This window comes from Colius striatus, chromosome 17 (genome assembly GCF_028858725.1).
Source record: "Colius striatus isolate bColStr4 chromosome 17, bColStr4.1.hap1, whole genome shotgun sequence".
Lineage (NCBI taxonomy): Eukaryota > Metazoa > Chordata > Aves > Coliiformes > Coliidae > Colius > Colius striatus.
This window is the reverse complement of record NC_084775.1, coordinates 5,316,766-5,338,546: the sequence shown is the minus strand read 5'-3', so window position 1 is coordinate 5,338,546 and position 21,781 is coordinate 5,316,766. Positions and strand designations below refer to the sequence as shown.

The following is a 21,781-nucleotide window of genomic DNA, read 5'->3' as shown; positions in this document are numbered from 1 at the left end:
GCTGCGTAGCCGAGCGCCGATGCCCCCCTCCTGTCCCTCCCTCCCTCCCTGCCGCCCGCGGCGGGCAGGCCGTGCAGCCGAGCGCCGAGCGGCCGCGCGATTGGCCGCGCCTGGCAGGGGGAGCCGCACCTCAGGCGGCGGCGGGGCCGTGGCAGGAAGCGGCGGGGACGGGGCCGGGCCGGCGGACACCCTCCTGCCCTCCTCCCGCCTCCCTCCTGCGCACCGCGGACGTGGCCCGCTGCCGCCGGCCGGCACCAGGTGAGGCGCGGCGGTGGGAGCCGCTGCCGTGAGGCGAGGCGGCCGCGGGCACCGGCTGAGGGGACACGGGCGGCGGCTTCGCCTCTGACAGGCGCGTCCCGCCGGGGCTATGGGGGGGCGGGAGAGAGGCGCGCAGCGCAGCGCTGGAGTTGGCAGCGCTTCTAGGGCTAAAAAAAGCACTTTCTCGCTGCCCCAGAACTCGGGGAGCTCGCTGCGAGGTCGAGGGGTGCCGGGTGTCCCGGAGGCGCTTCAGGGCGAAGCTCCCCAGGGGCGCGCCCGCCGGGGGCCCGGCCGCGGAGCTGCGCGGGGGCCGGGATGGCTGCCTCCTCGCTTCCACTGAGGGGGATGTAGGGGGTGGACGTGCGAGCCCCTCGCCCGGTTCTGCTCTCCCTGCGGCGGCTCAGGGGATGGAGGGGGTAGGGGGATGAAGGACAGCTTCCCAGCAGCCTGGGATGGGTTTTGTGGGACTTGTGACACGCAGCTCCCGAGCTGTGGTGAGCTGTCCCGAGTGTGTTGCTGGCGGAACTCAGTGGGAAGTTAAAGCTACGGGAGAGCACCTACAGCGGATTAGTGAGCTGTGCGCAGTGGGCAATGCCTCGGCGGGAGAGGAGAGAGTGCCTTTCCTTCGCCTGCAAGCTAAGGACATTGTCATGGCCGGGTAAATGCGTTCGGCTGTTAAGATTATCCCTCAAACTTGTGAGCAAGTAATTTGAACAGCTTTAGTATTGGTCTAGTACAATTCAAGTGAAAAGGGGAGCTTGGTTACTGTCAGCTTTCTTCAAACTGAGTTGGCAGCAGTTACGTAGCTCTGGTCTTAGCAGATGTATCTATTCTTTTAATGACATAAAGAAATAATTTACTGTAGGTGCTGAATGTCATCTAGCAGTACCCATATTTGCATGGGAAGGAGAAAGAAGGAGGACACTAGGCAAGTACTAAGCCTTTAGAATTTTGTTTTATATATGTGTATGTATCTCCTTGCTGCTTTTTGTTTGTTTTCCAGGAATGTAAACAAATTATTTTGCTAATCTTGTCACTATGATATTTCTAGAACTTAACAGCCACTGAGTAGCCCTGGGAGCATCCAGGTTTTTCCTGGTCACTTACCTAGCCTGGGCAGAACTCAGCATCTCTGTGCCAGATTTGCTGTCAGCAACCAGGGTGTTCTGCTTGGGGTTGTGCTCAGGTAGTTGCACACTGGTCCCATGGGTGTGCGGAGCACTCGGGCTCAGCACACAGTCTAGTGGCAGCTGCCATGTTTGTTTCAAAACAGCCAAACGGGTGGTGCTGGTATGGCCTCCCTGCTGCACAGGAGCCTCCTGGCAGGCAGACGTACCCAGGCTGCTGTGGGAGAGCTCTACTTCTGCTTTCTGTCCAAGAGGATTTCCAGTCACTTCACCTACCATACGGGACAGCAATCTAAATAAAGATATGAAAGCAGTTCAGGGTTATGGATCGATGGGGGAAGCTCCAAACCTCTCCTGTGGAAGCTGTTCCACAGTACACAATGGGATTAAAAGTTAACTGGGTAGGAGCGCAACAGGGACATGACACTGGCCACGTGTTGCTCGTGTTTGACTGAGAGTAAATGGGCTCCAATCCATTCTCCAAAGTCTGCTGATGGATTTTCCACAAACATTTAGAATGTTACAATGCTCAGAGTGATGCAGCTTATTTTAATAGCGGTCATTAGGTTAATGTATCGTGTACTAGGTTTATTGGAGTACATGTGTTAGTATTTCTACATCAATAATGGAGTGTTTGTGGAGAGAAATATTGCACTGTGCTTGTTCCTCTTGGTTTATGTCTTTAAAACTCTATTACTTCTGGTAGCTAGCTAATTCTGAACACTTTTAACATTGAAATTTGTATGAATATCAGCCAACTGAATTCTTTTATGTACTCCCCGTGAGGCTGCAGACTGTTCACGTCTGCATTAATGTGTGGTTTTTTCAGGTTTTGTCAAATCAAGATTTCTTGTTTACCCTATAACTCATCATGTAACTTCCCCTGGCATCTGATTTGAGGAACACTTGAGCTAGGTTGTTTCCATCCTCTCTTCCCAATATGAAGGTTTCCAAATTGCAAACTTAAATCTTCTGTATGTGACAGTGATTCTCTGTGTGTGCTCCCCTTTTGCTCTGTTACATTCATTATCAGTTAAAAAGATTCTTGCAAGCCTAAAGTTTTAAAGATGAGAAGTTCCTACTTCTGTGCATTCTAAACATGGATCTTGTATCAACAGGCTTTTACTGTTAGGTTTACTTTGCATAATGTCTTGCAGGATAGGGTGGGCTTTCAAAAGAGCTGGGCTGTATTCCTTCTGATTAATCAGCTGCCTTGGCTGTAAGAGAACACCCTGTTTGCATGCAGTGAGGCTGGCGTTTTCTGGGCTGAGCCAGGCTCTCCAGGAAACGGGAGGAGAGGGGTAGCAGCGTCTGGGGAGTTTGCACACCAAGGGTGGGGTCAGTGAGTTTGGACCAGGAACACAGACAAGTTGTTTTCTCCATTTACTGGGTTTTGTTCCAGGTTGTTCTGCAGCCTCGTGAAATGCTGCAGCAGGCAGGTTGTGAGAAATGGCAGGGGAAGAGGTGATCATGAAACACTTTAAAAATCAATAAATAATTTGAGAGGGAAAACTTATTGTCTGAGGTTAATATTTTAAAACAGAAAATGAACTTTTTTTAAGCCAGGGTGCAGATCCTTTTAACAACCTCTCTGTGATTCAGGCACAGCATTTACAGCAAACCTAGTTTGAATTGAAGTGCAATTTGGGTATCAAAGATACTCAGAAATAGATTTTTATAAAATTACATTTCAGCACGTGCTCAGCTTTTGAATCAATCAACTTTTATACAGCAGGGGAAAAAAATCCAAGTAGTAGACCCAAAAGAGTGTTTTATTTTATACTTAATATTTTCACACTACTTCCTTATTTGAAGTTCATTGATTAAACCCAAATGATAATTTGATTGCCTTTGGCTTAGTGATGTGTAATAAACATTATGCAATTGCATTATGCCTGCTTGTGCATTAGTTCTTAGCTCAGTGAGTTTTCCTGACAGTGGTTCTCTGAAATCACTGTGATAGGTTTGTTTTACTTTATTAAGTGAAACACATTTTAGAAAGTATTGATCTTGTAAATCTAGGGTTCCTTAGATAATTGGGTAAAAAGAAGGAAACCTCTTGCTATTTTTACATAGGTAGGATGCCTTCTGACTGTTCATGTTAGTCTACTGGCTGTACTACAGCACACGAAGCACGATGTTCACCACTTGAAATCATCATTGGTATTGAACACCAGGAACTGTAATCTATGTGAACCTCAGTTCCTAATTAATGAGGAGGAAAGTTGAAATAGAAATTAAATTGATTGGGTGTGGTCATCTCCTGAGCTACCAAAGGATGTTGGAAATCCAAGTGCCCTCCTAGTTATTTATGGTACTATGGTAGCTTCTGCTGAATTTTTATACAGTCCCACTTCCCAGCATTAAAGAGTTGAGGTGAGCTTGTCCTTATTCTCTGGAACTGTATCACGGGTATTTAATTTTTACTTCTTGATGGATATGTGAAAAATACATGTTTGTAAAGGTCAGTAGGTTTTGCTCTCAGATTGAAGAAGCCAGGAATACTGCTAGCATTTTATTCTTTAAAAGAAGTTATTGAAGTGAATTCAAATAAATTGTTGAAATGATGTTGCCTAAATGACTTGGGTAAGATTGTTCTTATTGAGGATGGCAAACAATGTGTTTGATTAGAGCAGTTTGGAAGTTTTCTTGTTTATATACTGATCCTTACGTTTGTGTTGTCTTGCTGGACTTTCCCTTTGTGTAAGAAATTGTGAAGTTTAATTTGTCAGGGCAGGGAAATTTCAAATTTAATATAGGGAGCTTACAAAACAAGTTTGTCCGAGTTGTTAATGAAGTAGGCACTTATGCCCTTCAACAGGTAATAGTTTGATGTTGATGTAATTATTATTTTTTCCCCCACCCTGAATATTAGCTTGAAATGGACTCTGGTTTATTTCTAATTTAATGAAGCCAATAGTTATGTGGGAACATGCGGTTGCATGCCTTGCTACTGAGCTACAGAAGGCTTTCAAATAAGGACATTCTCACAGTTAGGCCTATTCATTTCATTCTGTCTTCCTGAATATTAGTCTAATTAGGCATGGTGGGATCATGGGGTTAGTTTGGCAAAGCTAGACAACATAACACATTCAGATTAATGACAACCTGATGAAGGTTAGTTCAAGTTTTCAGCTAGTGAATTCCCTCCTCTCATTTTCACCGCATTTTGCTCTTAAGGATGATGCTGGCTTACCCAAGAGACCAAGTAACCCCTCAAGAGAAGGGCAGACAGGGATCATGCTGTGCCACGTTTCTAAGCCTCCATGATTTTGCTTCAGTTCAGGCAATTTTTATCCTGCAGATTGCCTTTGGGAAGGGAGAAAAAGCTGTTTGTACTTCATTAAAAAAATTGTCACTTTAGGCGTGGTAACCCCAAAGTCCTGGGTGAACTCTCATCTAGGAAACAGTACATTGCCTATTTCATTTTCCTGTAGCCCAAAATGCATACCTGGGTTTGGTTTGGCTTTTTCCACTTTGGAAATGGCTCTCTAGAGTCACTCCCAAGTGGCTCTCTAGAGTGACTGTGATGCAGAACGTGGCAGATGCCACGTTCCAGAGTAACTGCTTTTCAGCACTCTGAGGAATGAACCTTGTATGTAGTGTACGCCTTTTTACATACGTTAAGCAGTTTAGGATGAAAGGTGTTATGACTACCAGATACTATCATTTTCTGAGCGATGTCTTTATTAGATTGGAATTGATGAATGTGTGCCAGATTTTGTGCATACTGAGTCTGCTTGTGGAGAGATGCAAATAGTGTGCTCACTCCTTCCATTAAAACTCTTCTTTTCCCCCCTTAATTTTAAATAAGTGATCTGTGGTTCTTTTGCACAGAATCTGGCATAAAATTGGGCAGATTTATTTAGGGTTGCCCTTCAACATTGCGAGTGTTTAAGCCAGATTTACAAGAATACAGTCACTGATGATTCATGTTGAGATGATGTTTTTCTTCCTTGTAATGGAACATATGGGACTATGTAACATATGGTACCACTGAAAATTGTTAAACGCAGAGCACTGATTTATTACACAGCAAAAAGAGTTTGGATTTTTAGTGTAATGCAGAGCAGAAAGCTTTGTAAACAGCTCTGACTGCTGCTGTGCATCAGATGCACTGCTGTGTTTTAGTGGTAAGTTGTCAAAAATTCCTTCAAATGGAAACAGCGTCCTTCCAGAAGCTGCTCGAGTGCCTGTAGGAACTCGCTGGGTGTTGCATTAAAGGAGATGGCATTTATTTTTTTAAAAGACTGTCTGGAAGAGCTTTGACTGTATTTCCTCACCAGCTCTACCTTGACAGTTCATCTACCTTTCAGTCATCCAGAGGAATGGTTTATTTTCTTACAGTTCAGTCTTGCAACTTAAAAACTCAAACCCTGTCTGTCTTATATGGCAAGCAGAGGTATTTTTAATGTCTTCCAAGCCAAAACGTCTCCCTTCTGTGTTTTGGAGGAAGGGGGGGTTTATATTTTTATGTGACTTCTGGAGGGTGTTTTTGATGAAGGGAATGGACGAAGAACATGTACGCTTTCATCCTTCCAGAGCACGGGGAAAGTGTACTAAAGTGAAGTTCCACAGAGTACAAATTCCAGTCATGTATTTCCTTGTGCTCTCCTGTGTTTCTTAACTATTCATCTTGTAGATTATTATCATCTCTTCAGAACAAGCATCACTTCTGCTGTGGCTTTGTAGATCTTACTACAGTGTAAGTGGAGCTCACAGGTGCTGTAATAATATAGATAATAAATAGTTGGTCTTAAGAGTACATTGATTAAGCTTTTCCAAAAAGGATTTAAGTGATAAGCAGGAACCTTCATTTAAACCTTAGAATGGTGTTTGTGTTTATCTTTTTTTTTTCTAACCAAAAAACCATTAAACATTAAAGTACTGGTTAAAGCAGACTTTATGCCAAATTTGGTACTGCTTTCCTTAAGCCAAAGATACATAAAATCCAAAAGAATATAAATGCTCTCTCAACTTTGTAATTTTTTTTCATAAAAATCAGTCTTATTTCTTTCTCCTTTGGTTTATAGCTGCTTTTCAGTTCAGAGTTCCTGTATGTTTCTTTTTACTTGTTTTGAGTGGTTCAAATAAAGTTTAACTATGCTGTATCCTTAAGGAAGAAAAAAAAAGATCTGATGTCATAAAACCTGATGTATTTAAGAAAAGGAAGTAGTATTTATCGTTGAGGGAATTAACTAATGACCTCTTGTTACCATCGCCTTCACTATCTTAGATCCTCCCTTCGCTTGCTTCATTCTTAGTCATAGATTGGAAAAGGAAAACAGGCTTTTCCCCCCTCCCAACTCTGAAGCAGTTTCTCAACTTCAGATGAACTGATCGTTGACCTAAACCATGTCAATAAACTGAAGTCAAGAAAATACTCCCTTTCCACTTGCAGCACATACTGCTGTCATTAGGACTTAAATAGCATGGCAATTAACTCTACTTCCCAGTCTGAACCTGTACACAGAATATATTTTTTTAGAAGTATTAGCCTCAAATTAGGTTTAATTTATAACATTTTTAATCTTAATATTGATTGTGGCTTCAGTTTTAACTCTAAGCTTCTTTAAAAAGAGGGGAGAAACATTTCTTATCAGTAAAGTATGTGAGTGGCACAGCAGATAAGATAATTGAAACCTAAATGTGAGCTGGGATGGAAACAGCCTCTGTTAAGAGTCAGGTCTCATCCGCTTTGCCCCAGTCAGGCAGTGCTTTAATGCATACTAATGCAATAAGTTTTGTCATCCTGTGGAGAATGCAGTGAATTTTGGCTCTGCTGCTGCTTTTGCATTAGGAGATGTCAGCCTTTACTGTGTTAGAGGCTCAAGGTTTCAGAGTCAGGAGGGGTATTTCTGTCATTTGAGAGACAGTCAAAAGCAGGAGGATTTTATGGCTCACCTGCCTGGAACATATTTTGCTCCTAAAGTGAGAAAGAGAAATAAAAAAATGTTCCAACTTGTTGTTCCACTTGGGCTGTTTCTCAAGGCTTCTTGTGTGTGCTCCTGCCTGGGGTCTTTGCTCTGGGGAGGATCCCTGTGGAAGATAAACTTTCCTTTTTCAGCTTTTCCCATAGACTAACAGCTCCTGTTATGGTTGTAAAGGTGGTGTGTTCAGCACTCGATGATGGCCCAGCTGGGTGGGAGGTAGTAGTGCAGCTATCTAAAACTGGAATAAATGAGTAACCACTGGAATTATTTCTTTACTACACAAAAGTCTTATTTTTACTTTGTTTACTTTCCCTCTTCTTTTGCAATTTTCAACTTGGTATTTTAAGGTTACCTTACCAGAAAGTGCATAATTTCAAACAAAGTGTTAGACTCTACTGGAAGCAGACATAGGAGGCTCTTTTTTTGGTTACAAAATCTGTATGAGCCTTAGTATTTTGCTGCAGGGAATATAGTCCAAGAATTAGACCTGCTGCAAGTGTTGGAAAATGGAATCCAGAAAAGGACCTTGTTCTTTTTATGTTTACCATATTAACGGGACATAAATCAAAATGTACCCAACTTATGCATTTGTCAGTGGCAGAAATTGCAGGTGAATGTGTGATATGCAATAGGAGCACTTCAGAATCTGGAGGCTAACTGAATGTTGGCTTGGACAAGTGCTGCACATTTCAGGTGTGTTAAGTGCCCCTTCTACATTTTGTTTCCATCTGTATGTTATAGTGAGATTTTTGCCAGTCTGACCATAATCAAAGTGCCTTAGAATAAAGTAGCAGTAAGTTGCTGGCTAAGGCTTGTTATTTTCTTTTTCCTGGCTACCTGAGAATTCTAACAGTCTTAGTGTTTCTTGGTATGCTGAGCCCAAACTAGTTGGAGGTGGTCAAGTGAAATTGTAGTCTGATCTGTTACACGGTTTCTGCTGGATCTAAGCTCTGGAGACACCAGAGAAGCAGAAGGACAAGAACCCTAGTCTGACATGCAAGCTGGAGCCCCAGGCTACCAGTGCAGCTCTGCTGGTGTTTAAAGTCAACTCCTTGCAAATATTTTTGGAAGACTTATATTCAAATGCTATTTATAAGACCAGACTAATTTCTTTCTTCATAACAATGGCCTTTTGGGCTGATGACAGGGCCGGAATCTGGAAGATCTGGATTCTGTATGCCACTAGTCAGCTGTGTATCCACAGGGAAGTCGTTGGCTTGCTTTCTGCCTTGGTTTTTTATCTGTATTTAAATGAAGGGGGGGGGAGGAAAAAAAAGGTTGACTAATCCCTGCCTCACAGGGCTATGAGAGCACAGTTAGTAGCCTCATGCTGTGAGATCTTTGGAAAACACTATAGGAATGTTCAAGGGGTTTATTATGGTTAAAGCCCTCTCAGTGAGAGAACTGGTTAAGCCTGGGTTATTGTTAGACCATTCATTAAGGAGTCTTAATAGCTGAAGCTATGATAGTAGCTGTTCCTGGCTTCACCTTCAATTACCTTGGGCAGATACAGACTGCTGCAATACTGGAGCTCTGCAGTGGTCTGGAGTAGACTGGGAGCATATGCATTAATGCTTGAGTCCGCCCTGAGCGCTTCGTTTCTATTTCACGGCTGGTTTTGCATGCAGGTCATGCCGTAGCCTGAGTGAATTTTGGCAGTTCAACATCGTGATGATTACTTACTCTGCCACCAGTGAGCCCTTAGCACTTTCTTGCTGAAGGAAATACTGTATATTCAGCTGAATTCTTTCCGTGCCTCTGCCTAACTCTTTTAGCTGGACATGGTTTTGCTTTGTAAATTGGAATAAAACATTTTCAAAAATGTATTGGGAAACAGAAACTTTAGTACTTAAGTATTAAAAAGGTGTAAACCAAATATTAGAGACCTCTTAAGATTTGGCAGTCACAAGCTCAGGTTGTCTTTTGACAGCCTGTGAAACTGTTGTGTGAGTTCTCATGTTGAGGTTTTTAAGAATTCATTAGAGAGTCTGTTTATAAAATATCTGTCAGAATTGTATCCTTTCTGGCCAACATTCTAATAAGTGACTATGCAAGAAAATGAGAAGGACTCATTTTAACAAAGGCAAGATATTGGATTTATTTTTCCAAGCAATACTCCTGTCAGTCTCTAGCAACATTATCTTATTAAACCTTAATGATTTTCTTAAAACTCAGCAGTGACATGCTCATGTGGTTGAAAGTCAAGATACAACCTTGACAACTGATGTCTACATTCATACATTTTTATTTGTCTTTAGTTTCATCTCTTCTTTATTATATCTGTAAGCTCTTTTCTGACAGGTTTGAGATGCTATTGACTGAAGGAAAAGTGCAAACTCGTGTTCCTGTTGAAAGCCAGGGCTTGAGGAGTTTGGGAGCATGAAATTCATTGATTGTGGATTTTCAATCATGACTCTGTAAATAAATATTAATTTTAAGCTGATGTTGCAGGTGAATGAAGTGCAGCTGTTACTCAGCCTTTCCTTTCTCCCATTGAGTGCTCGTAAGAGTGTGACACAGAGCAGGAAACTGCAAAATAACCACGTGTAGCAAAGTTGGTGTTCTGGGTAGGAACAGACAAGGAAGGAGTGAGGAGGGGACTGGAAGGTAGAAACTTCACCCTTGGGAAGCAGGAGCATTGCTGCTATATTACACTGTGAGTTATCTTTAATTAAAAGACAAAAATAAGTACACCAAAGAAACAAAAAAAGTGCCCCATACCACTCTTGGGTAAGTTGATGAGTAAATGAGCGAGTTTCACTTTCCATTTCTTGTGCATTAGCTGGGTCTAGAGCATTTGTGTTGTCTTGGGCTGCAAAGTGCAAGGGAAGACTTTGACTCTGTTCAAACACACCCTCCTTTCACTGTCTTTTACCTTGTTTCTGAAACACTTTTCTTAGGAAACCCAGGTTTGGTGCCTTATGTTACTTGCACCTGCTTTTTCTTTCTTAAACAGTTTTATGTTCAGATATGTGATGTCAATGAGGAAAGGCCTTTGTGGCATATTTTACTGTATGTTAATTGTTGAATATTTTATAGCCTACATGGAAAAATATCAACATATCCCTGCCTTAAGAAGTAGGGGAAATACCCCAAGGCAGAGTGCTTGTCTCCATTGACACTGAGCAGTGACTAGAAGATGGTGACACGTGAGTAAACAGGTACTGCCAAACACCAAGTTTTATTTCATAGTTCAGGTATATGATGGCTTTTTAAAATGTCAGGTCATGGCATCACAGGACAGGAATCATGTGAACATGAAAAGTTATTTCTTAAGTTCCAATTGTTCTTGAAGTGTGAGAATTACTTGCAGTGTATAACCAAGAACCTAAAATTAGAAGAGGAAGCACCAGTGCATGTGTGTCTTATCAGAAAAGATTGTTTCATTAATTCACATAAGTAGATTTTCTGTTTGTTTGTCTTTTCTTTAGGAAGAGCTTTAGTTTAGGTAAGCAGTGCAGCACAAGGGAAATCTTCCCAAGCATTGCTGGGTACACCTGGCTTCCAAAGCCATCCAGGGAATTTGTGGTGAATGTGTAAAGAGGAAAACGTCTCAGTTAAAGAACATTTGGCTTCTGGTGGCAGGGCCTCCCCACATCCAAAGAGCATTTACAGCTGTTTTCAGTGAAGTTGTGGGTAAGAGTCTACAGGGTGTGTAGAGAGGAAGTCAAAGAACTTTCATATTTGTAATCTTTGTCTTCCCCGTTGCCTTAAACAAAAAGCACATGTTAATTTGTGTCATCATTCAGAAATGAAGAACTCTTGCAAAGGTCAGGTGAATGCTGAGAGTGTGGATGGAATTCCCTCTGTATCCTGTGCTTTTGTATTCCTGCAGCTCAAAGCTGTGTAGATGATAAGATGGTGTCTGTGAAGAGTTACCGCTCTCATCTTGGGTGCCTGGCAGAAGGAACTTCCTAGTGCTGATTGCTAACTTCATAGAACCACAAGTGTTTGCTGCTATTAGTAGAAGAGGGATGTAGAGTGGAATCTACCTTCCCCTAGCTGAGGACTGATTTCAGAAAACTATTGCAAAGCTCAGACAGACTTAATGCACAATGACTGTCCCTCCAGTCCCCAGGGTCTGTCCTGGCTGGGACAAGCCACTAAGAAGACTTATGATGTCTGATTTGTTTTGGTTTTTGAAAACCAGGGTATTTAAAGCCAGGCAGTTAACTAGTGGTCAGGAAGCTGCAATAGGGCAGCTTTTGGTTATGGTTTGTGTATGTGACACTGTCTGCCCAGGCTGCTGTGCCCCCTAGGCAGTGTTCCCTCTGGAGGTGGGTTATATAAGCTATGTCACCTGGAGCCATCTCCCATTCTCAGAGCGGTTTTAATTGGCACCAGTAGAGCACAAAATATTTTGGATAACTGCCACGTGATTTATTCTGTCAGGGGAAAAACTATCTGCAATGTAGGGAGTTTTTTTCTCTTGAAGAATTTGTGCATGATGCCTCTTGGTTAGAGAGGGCAGGTCAAGGAAGAGCACATTGCTTTTTTACTGTAAACTTGTACAGATTTTGGAGGGGCTTTGCTGCTTTTTTGTATTACTCTGATTTCTAGAACCACCTTCTGAGCAGGACATCTGCACAGTTGAGTTTTACGTTATCCTTGGTTTCCTTTGTTTTTTCTTCTTCCCTCACTATTGCTTATGTTTCCTTATGTTTTATGTCCAAAAAGTGAAGCTCAAATACAGCTAAAATATTATATTCTTCTTAAAAGATAGCATGTCTGGAGGGGATTGATCCCTGTATTGGCATAGTGGCGAAATAAATGAACAGGCTGATGTTCTACAGTGAGTTTTAAGATGATTTTTGCTTTAATGAGACATCTGGGTGGAGGGAGCAAGCCTCAGAAATGAAAATTGCTTTTCTGTTTTATGACCATTCAAAATATTTTGGAATTAAAATCAAAATTAAAGCTGAGTAAATTGATTTTTTTTTTTTTAACCATATGTAGTAAGAGCTTATTTTATGTAATTACTGGGGCGTGACCTTAAATTCTGGGCAGGACTTTGTGGCTTGTAAGCATCAAGTTCAGCTTCTGATGTTGCAATGAAGAAGGAAGTGAGTGTGTGTGTGTGTGTGTGTGTGTGTGCTTGGGGAGGGAGAGGAACGAAGCACTTCTGCCTCGTCGCATAAGGTGGGAATTGCAGCTGGCCAGTTATTTTTAGCTTCTAGCTATCTCACTATGAATGTGAATATTTCTTTTCTTTTTAATCAGAATGAAGCTGTCCTCATAAAGATTTTTTTCATACCAAAAATGCACTAAATGTAATGACTTCTTCACCTCAATGATTATTCATTAAACTTTTAAGTCTTTTTAAACCTCCAAAGCTGCTGGATTGATGGATATGATGTATTTCCCAAGTATCTCTATCTGTTGTTGCAATTGTTCATCTGTAGGTAAGAATATAAGCATATATTTGCTTATTGCAAAGAAAGTGAGACCTCATAGATCAGCCTCTGCAGCTGGAGAAGCACAGAATTTAATTAAAGGAGGAAGGTAAAAATGGTGGACCTGAATTTGCTCCCTCTTTGCAAAAACATGCCACAATGTGGTCATAAGGACTTTTTCATGGGTAGGAGGGAGAGGCAAAAGATACCATCAGTTTCCATCAGGGTGTTTTCCAGCAACTTGCCGTAGTAGTGATTCATTTTTATTCAGTTGTTTGTCCTGGCCTGAAGAGAGACACATAAAATCTTTCCATTTTAAGCTCCTCAGCATAATGGATGAATAAACTTACTCTTTCTATATTGATTTTCACCACAGTGGGTGAACTTCCCTTCCTGGGATCAGTCTTTTTTGCTGCACTGGCCTAAAATATCTACCTCTGAAGGCTGTTGGTGTACTATCAGAACACTGGTGGAGGAAAGTGTTCTAACCATTTTGTTTCATGGTTACTGATCTTAAAATGCACTGTTAAAAACAACAAGTTTCCTAAACATACACAGTGATGTTTTCCAGGTTCCCTGGCTCTTTCCCCCCCATATTAAAGCCATTAAAGGCTACCTTATGTAATATGTACCTTACAGCAGGTAGTTAAGAAGCTCTGCCATCTGGATTGGGACTGACTTAAACAAAGAGCCCAAACCCCTAAAACTTCCAAGGAAGAAACACCAGAAAATAAACAAAATCTTGCTATGGAATATCTTTGAGTAGCTTCTGAGCATCAGAATGTTTGCTCGCCTATAATTTAATTATGATGGGCTGTAAAAACATGCTTCAGATGAATTCAATGCACTTTTCTTTTTGTGCTGGTCATCACGTTCCTCATCTTCAAAGTGCTTGTGTTCTCTCTGTCCCTGTTTTAGAAGATAGTACAGCTTTTGAAGGACACTTTGCTTTCTGCATAGCTTTAGAGTCTGCTGGGTTTGTTTAGCATTTGCCTTGGGTTACCCTTTGAGACTTAGAGAGCATCGTATGTTTGTTTTGACTGTTAGCTTATCTTACTTTCTCAGTAAGTCCAGACTCTTCTGGCAGTGAGTGAGAGGATGGGAGGATTAGGCTGCTCTCTGAGCACATGTTTGGAGAGCTACACTTCAGGGTGCCTACTTAGATTCTTTTTCCCTTAGCCTTTGAGATGAATATATGATTTAAAAGGCTGTAAAATTAATGTGATTATAGGATTGAAATAAATGGTTAAATGTCTTAATCATTCAGACACGAAATGACCTTGCTGCTTGTACTTCCCTTGGTGCTTTTAGGGTATTGGCCCATCTTTGGTGACAAAATACTCTCATAGCTCAGCTCTTGCACACTGGTGGGGCTTTATCTGCTCAGCTCAGGTGTTAATTTTTAATCTTGATACTGACATTTTAGTTGCAGGTTTGGAAACTATTTTACACTCTGCAGACAGAAGTGTCACTGGTTGCATTTACAGTGTTGTGGTTGGTTAATAAATCCCACGTGGCAAGCTATGGGATGATTGCCTGCCTTGTTATTCTTAACATACCAAGGAAATGGTTCTGTCTTCCTGAGTAACACTCATATAACAATAATGTATGTGATATGTTCTTCAAAATCCTATTTTAAAATGCCAGTACTCATATTCAGCTGTTGACCAGAGCTGTGAGTGGTGCAATGCTGAGAGTTGGTGGTCTTTAAGCTGCAGAATTTATGCAAATGTGCTTCAGGAGATTTCCTAAGAAGCATTTGAAGCTGTATATGCTCTGTGTGTATGTAGTAGGGTACTTTGTGGCAAAGGCCAATTTAAATTTTCTTATTGATCCAATACCAGCCCAGGTAAAATCTTTGGATCCCTCCCTTCATCCAGACTAGGTGAATGCAGAGCTTCAGTGTAAGATTCCCCATGCCTTTTGGTGTAACTTACACTAGAATTACAGATGCACAGTGTCATATTGAAAGCAGTTTAATGCTGAGCTCCTTCTGCATCCTGTAAGGACACCTCAAGGATCCTGTTCTTGATGAACACTCAGGTGAAAATTAAGTTGGGGCAACCAAATCACTGCCCAGATTCTGCAGATGTTCTTCAGGTGGAACTTCTGGCCGTGACTGATGTCATATGCCCAGCAGTCCTGACTGCTTGGAGATGCTGCCAAATTGTAAACCTTCTCAGTCCTGGAAACTTAGTTGGTGTAGTTCTGGTGAGCAAGGGGAGCAGCACTGATATACTCTTTTTCATCGAACAGCTAAGCTACACAGAAGCCATAGTTTTGTTGTTTCTTGAGGGGGCAATAAGGGCACAGTGGTGCAAGCACACCTTACGTAGTATTCAAAATTGTGCTTATTTTGTACACCCTTCCTGAACTAATACAGACTTATACATATAGTTGACACTTTATTCAATAGAGAATGACATCATGACAAATGTGTGATGCTCATTTTGCTGAGCAGGTTTCCTGGAACAGCTACCTGTGAGTTTTCCTTCAGATCTGTTTGACAAATTTGGTTTGATTTGTTTTGTGTTTCCATAGTGCTTCTTGTAGCATCGCTTAAAATACATTAGGGCAGGCTTTTGCCATCATATGCATAGGCCTCCTCATCTAATGAACTTTCTTGTTGCTGCAGGGAATTCTGGTTTGTGTTTTTTGGAAAGCAGGAGGGACCTGAGGTTTGAACAGATTCATGTATTTAGAAGTTTTGATTGTGATATTAAGGTTTTGTGTCTTCATCCCATTTATGTAGCACTGATTGCAGCTAGAAACAAAATATTTGATGTATTAATATGATTGTGTTCACATCTTTTGATTCTGCTTTGGGATTGAATGAGTGCTGCTTTGCAATTAAAGGTCACATGATGTCTGAAAAGAGAAGAAGTCTTGATTAAACTGATACTCTACTTTGGAACCAAAACTGGCTATAGATTGCTGCAGAGAAGGTCTGTGGCTTGCTTTATTGCTACCATCTGTAGTTATCTGTACTTTGTCACAAACCCTTAATTTATTGTAAATACTTGAAAAGAATTCCATCCATTTTACATCAGGTGATAACTGAAAAATCTCCTGGTCAGGAATTTTTAAAGAAAAATTCAAGGTCTGGGAAAAAAATAAACCCATCTTGGGCTACATCTGATACTGGCAAGAGGGTTCTGACAGTGCTGGGGAAAAACCCCATGTGTCATCGTAGTCAGCTTGATCACCTGATAGGGAGGACTTGCTTATGCTACTGATTTCAGAATAAGCAACTTTTATAATGGAATGAGAGTTTCCAGTTGCTTCTCTGAACTTGCTCTTACACTTCGTGTGACAGTGCTGCTGTGGTCATTAAGCACTTGTCAACAGCAAAGTACTAAGCATTAGTAGTTATCTTTGTCCTCGTTGACATACTTCTGCTAATTTATTACAATAGCATTTAAAGACTATTCAAATGTAGTGCCACATTTAGCAGAGCTATCTAGGAATATTATATTTAAGTTCATACATGGAGAAATTCATTGTCAGTATAAATATTGCAGATAAAGGGCATAGTGTCTTGTTTAAGAGAAAGTGTCTTGTCTTAAGAGAGCTAATGACTGCTCTGTGGTTGTACAGGGAGCCTGGATGAATCTGGCAACTCAGTAAGACAAAACCCCCTCTTATGGGCTGACATTGGGATAGCAAATAGGTTTTCATGTTGAAAAATAGTGAAATCTTTTTCTGTGTTTATGGTCTTGGTAAGCAACTGCCCTTCTGGGTAGTTCAAGCTAATGGGAGGGGATGTTGTTGGTGGATTTGTTTCAAGTTCACTCCATTGATAGATGAGGATGTAACTTTCAGGTATTCAAAAGTGAGATGGAATTTCTCTTTTGTCCTACTGGATTTTTATCAAGAGTCCTGGTAATTCAAGAAGGCCATCGTGTACTCCCTGAAGGTGAGACTACTACTATTCAGTAACTCTAGGAGCCTGAGGGCTTATCTGGAAGTGTTATTAGTTTGCTACTGCACACAAATGTTTGAGCTCTTACTATCAGATTAGATCTCAAAACCAAAAATGTATCATAGCTTGACGTACAGAAGCAATGCTCCATGGCAGTGTGAATCTTCACAGAAATCCTATGTCCTCCTGGTTTCTTTGCAGTTGTATTGACCATAGAGTGAAAATGTTTGAGTTGTTAAAAATACAAAATGTCATAAAAGTTTGGCTTAGAGCTTGAATTTGTGCCTAGCAAAAGACTCAAGTACTTATTAAAATAGAAACTAATTCTGTGTTGTCAGTGCAGTTGCATTCCCTCATTAGAAGGTCATCTGGTAATTTGACCTGACTTTTAAAACCTATACTGTTCTGACTGACCAACCTCAAACCTACAACTCGGGTAAATTTAGATTTTGCACATCATAATCCCTCTCTGACAGGCGGTAGTGGTAAGACCGATTAGAAAATAAGAGAGATGAGCGTAATTATGATGCTCTAAGTTCAGGATAGATGGGGGGTTTATTCCTGAGGCTAGTCTAGAGGCTGCTGCTGCTGTGGATGTGTTTGTAGGACTGTGAAGCATCTGAGAGGAGGAACAGAATGACCCAGCTCCACAATGTGAAGGATCTGTCTGTCAGCAGAGTAAATGCCAAGTGTCTCCATGATAGGAGGCTATCTGGGCACAGGGGGAAGGAGTATGCCTCTTGAAAATTAGTTGTTTCCAGTGTAGTGTTTAGGAGTGGAGAGAAATGGGAAGATGGAGAGGAGTCTGATCTTCATAATTTTAGCTAAGTTAAGTGAGGGGCAAGGATCTGAGATTCTTTAAAGTTTGGAGAGGGACAGATGTGGTAAGAGATTACACAGTTAATGATGCAGCACTTCGAAGTGCAGGCAAGTGCTGTAGTGTGTTGAAGATCTGTTGTGTATTTGCTTTCCTTCTTCAAAATACCCTCAAATTTGTTGGGTTTATTTCAGTTAGTTTCTCTTTCTTCCAGTGTCTTCTATCCTTAATGTATCTTGACAAAGTTTGTATTGCATTCATGTTAAACTGGGGAATGTTTTCCCAAAATGATTTTTCTCATTGTAATCTCTTCCTTGAAATTTGCAGTCAGCATGTCAAATATAATGTGCATTTATTGATAGAAGTAATTGCTTTTCATTTGTGTGGGTGCATACATAGTCAGATTGCTGCTTCAATCACTGGCTGCTTAACTGGTTCCTAGAAAATACAGGGGAATTTCCTACCGTGACTCATCTTAGAAGTAGCAGATGCTACATGCTCTCAAACTGTTTATGGTAGTTTCTGGAGTCTGAATAAGTATAATTGAGTGTTGGAGACTCAGAAATATCTTGGATGACCCTAATGACTGCACACTGCTACTGTGTTGACCTTTTTAATGAGGACACTTGAGTGAAATCTTTGGAAAGGTGCTTTCTTATGTTTCTGCTCTTTAACACTACTGGGGAAATGTGTTTCTGTCTTAAAATTTCACTTTCACCCTGCTGTCACCAAGGAATGGCTCTAGTGTTGGTACATTTGGTTTTTTGGTAACTTCTTTACCCCCAGGGTTTAAAGTGACTCTTGAAGGGTATGCCTCTCACAAAGCAATTCAAGCTTAAGTCTCTTATCAGAAGTGTATCACATCACTGGCAATGGGTCTGTGATGCTCTGGAGTTTCTGAGTAGCTGCAAGTCTCAGATATATAAGTGAGTCTGCAAGTACTGCACAGTTGCCAGCAGACTACCAATGCAAATCTCTCTGAAGCGTTGAAGAATATGTTACGGTGTAGGTTTGTGTTCAGTGAGGTCATGTTAGGGTGTGCAGCAGCACAAGGAGCCTGAGGTTAAAGATGTCTTGGAACTGTGCCTATCTGGGATGTCCACCTGTAACTGGCATTTCTCTGCAAACTGGGAACTGAAGAGACAAGGAGCTGCTTGGGCTGGAGGTGATGGGGGTGCTTGTCCTGGAACAGAACTCCTCCCGATCTGCCATCTGAAGAGTCTGAGTGAGAGACAGGGAGGGAGGAGGAGAGGACAGTGAGGGTTTGAAAGGCTGTCTAAGGGAGTAGCTCTCCTGCAAGCTATTCAAGATACACAGTTCTGGCTTGCAGAGTCTAAGAATCCATTCTTGTGTCCTTGTGTAAGGACAACTAACCTCCTGCTTCAGAAGCTGATGTGCTTGTTTCTTCCAGTGTGGAGGTCTGAATTCCCATGCAGGCAGAGGTCTTGCCTGGAGGCACACAAGGTGATCCAGAGAAGCTCCAGATTGTAACTGGAGCAGCTGTCATTTCCAGACCCTCTTTCAAATTCAGACAGAGTTTTAAGGCTCACCCTGTTACAAGGTTAAGTGAGGGTTGGCTTGCTGAGAGTAAAGTAGAAAGCTTTGGGAAGCAGCTGAATGGCAGGCAGAAGATGGAGTGATCTCTGGAGATGCCTTACCCAGCTCCTTTGTGTAGTAGAAACTATAAGACCTGAAGACACTTGGTCAGTGTTCTCTGAATTTGCTTCCCTGGTTGTCTAGGATATGTGATATTTTTTTGTCCTGCCATATTTTATAAGAATGTATCTTGGTGTGGGACTTGCCAGATTGGGAAGGTTGCACATCCTTGTGTTGGGAGCTAATATGGAATTGAGCAGAAAAATACTGACTGGACTTTTATGGCCACTGGTATCAGATGTGATGTCAGGAGATCAGCTCTTTTCTCCAGAAACCCCAAATGAGCAGTGTGTACCTTATCTTCTCTAGCACACAGTAAAATAGCTAAAGAAGGACAGAATTGTGTTACTTGAGGTTTTCATGGGAAAAGGACAAGTCCTTTAAGTGCTTTTCCTGCTACCAATCATGCTGACTGGTGCCTCCTCAAGATTGCAGAAATGGGCTTTTCCTGTAGTTACAGTAGAGTGAACAAGTAGCAGTTCTCAGGGGAAAACTGCAGTGTTGCATTTGTAACGAGAAGCCAGTTTGCAAAGCTAGGCACAACCAGCACTCCCAGCCCGTTATTGCTGTGGCAAGTGGAGCAGGGCGTGTGCTTCGTCCCTGCTGTGCTGTGGAAAAGGGGAAGCCTGGACCTGAACCTTGCTGCTGCATTACACTTCCTTAGCAGAGCGAGGTCAGGAGAACACAGTTCCTCTGTTCAGCTTCATGTATTTTTAATGGAGAGGTTAAGCACAGTATAGGTTTGCTATATATCCTCTTTGAACACTGTCGTATTATCTGAGAAAGCTGGTTTCTAACCCAGGAAAGATGGAGTTGTGTTTTTTCACTAGTGTCTGCAGACAGCAGAATTTCAAATGGTTGAAGCTTCTGTGGTCAAGTTTCCAAGATAGCTTCTGTAGTTACTTATTTCAGTGGGTTTTCTTAAGTCACAGGGTACTGAACTTTGTCTGGGTGTTAAACGTTCAGCTCTGATGGATGTTGTTTGCATAAAAATATTGGTTCTTCTGCTACAGTTACACTTCCACAAGATTTTATTTCTTTTCAGTATTCTGAGGTGAAAATCACAAAGCCATATGGTTATTTGATACAAAAGGGCTGATCAGAAGAGTTCAGAGCAGCTTCTCCTGAAGGGTTTCTCTTTAAAATCAGAAAATACATGTGTAAAATTCATGGTAGCTCTGGTGATCCTTATATGGCCTTTGTCTTTGTCATATTTGATTTAGTTATACATTGCCATTAAATATACATTAGCCAGCAAGGTCCAGAAAGGAGATTTTCCCTAGTCTTCCTGCCTAGAATGTCCCCTCTAAAGTGGTGACCCAGGTACAATTTACTTTCTTCAGCCCTTTAAACTCTTTTAGGGTTTTGGGATGATGTGACCATACAGTCAAATGTTGAACTATGATGAATTTATCAGTTAAGGCTAGACTTTTTCATTCTTTTAATTAGTGGTGGTATACCTCAGGCTGCAGGAAAACTACATTTGTATAATGTCTCAGAAAGCTATGCTTAACATTAACCAGAATGAAAGAATGGATCATCTAAGCTAACAGGCTGTCCTAACTAAAAATATTCACTGTAGTGTGTAGAAAATATAGAACTATCTTTCAGTCTTTCTGTGAGCTTTTAGTTTCTTGCTAAATATATAAATTGAACAAAGAAATTAACTAATCTTCTGGCTAAGGGACAGGATTGCAAGATTTCCTGTTTTCACTGCCAGTATCTCCATTAGGGATCCCCATTTTTATGGATTCAGCATCTAAGGAACATAGGGCTGTTAATATGTGCACGGGCACAAGAGCTAAAATAGTGCTGGAGACTTTAAAAACCTTATAATTCCTTGATTTATTCATAAAGCAGGAAGCATAACTCTTGAAAATTTGATCAGATGCCAGTTCGTTCAGTAGCCACTCGATTCAGAAACCTTTTTATAGCTGTGCTAACATCTCTGAAGACTGTTAGACTTAATTAATGTTTAAGACTCTTGAACAGAACATGTCATAAAAAAGGGAAGCTTTTCTAAAGGAGCAGAGAGAGGCAGGCAGTTTTGCTTCAGAGAATGGGAAGGCAAAGGACGTACCAGCACTTGAGTAAGTTTGTATCTATTCTCACATTTTAAAAGTATCCTGTTTGTGGTTTTTAGAGCATGACTGTTATTTGGTGTGTGGAATTGGCAGGTGTGTGTGTGTGTGCACAACCCCTCACAAGAGTTTTCTTTTAAATATCTACAGGCCTTGCTAAGAGCATGTACCTTGCACAAACGCCTTTGCTGTAGTGCAGGAAGTTACCAAGCAGCAGAAAACCTTTATCCTGTGGGCATGTTCAGCTCCAGCTGCTGCAAGGTTGTGTGATATTCTGTGTGACTAGATAGTTTTCATGCATTGAAAACTTACTTAACAAATGCATCAAAAAACCCCTCAAAAACTCATTTCCATGGTCTTCCTCCTCAATACAAACTAGCCAAAAGTAAATTATTAATGATAACATATGCAGTGGAAAAGAAACTGTAATCCCAGGCTAGGAATAATTGCATAGATGTTTGTATACATTTACCTGGGTTATTTCTGAAGAATGTGCCTTAATATTGGGAAATATATATATCTCTGGTTGTCTTAGATCCCTGTGTTTCACAGAGATAATTTCTTAGAGGAATTTATACTGAGTATCCCTACCCA

At 41.3% G+C, this 21,781-nt stretch overlaps 1 protein-coding gene across 3 annotated transcripts in view; it reads left to right on the top strand.

Annotated features, from left to right (window-relative positions):
* The first annotated feature begins 95 nt into the window (after positions 1 to 95).
* Positions 96 to 21,781, top strand: part of TAOK3 (TAO kinase 3) — an 87,163-nt gene continuing 65,477 nt past the window's right edge. For all 3 annotated transcript variants that reach the window (XM_062010211.1, XM_062010212.1, XM_062010210.1), the window contains exon 1: positions 96 to 258. The gene's annotated coding sequence lies outside the window, so the exon portion shown is untranslated. The remainder of the gene's footprint in view (positions 259 to 21,781) is intronic.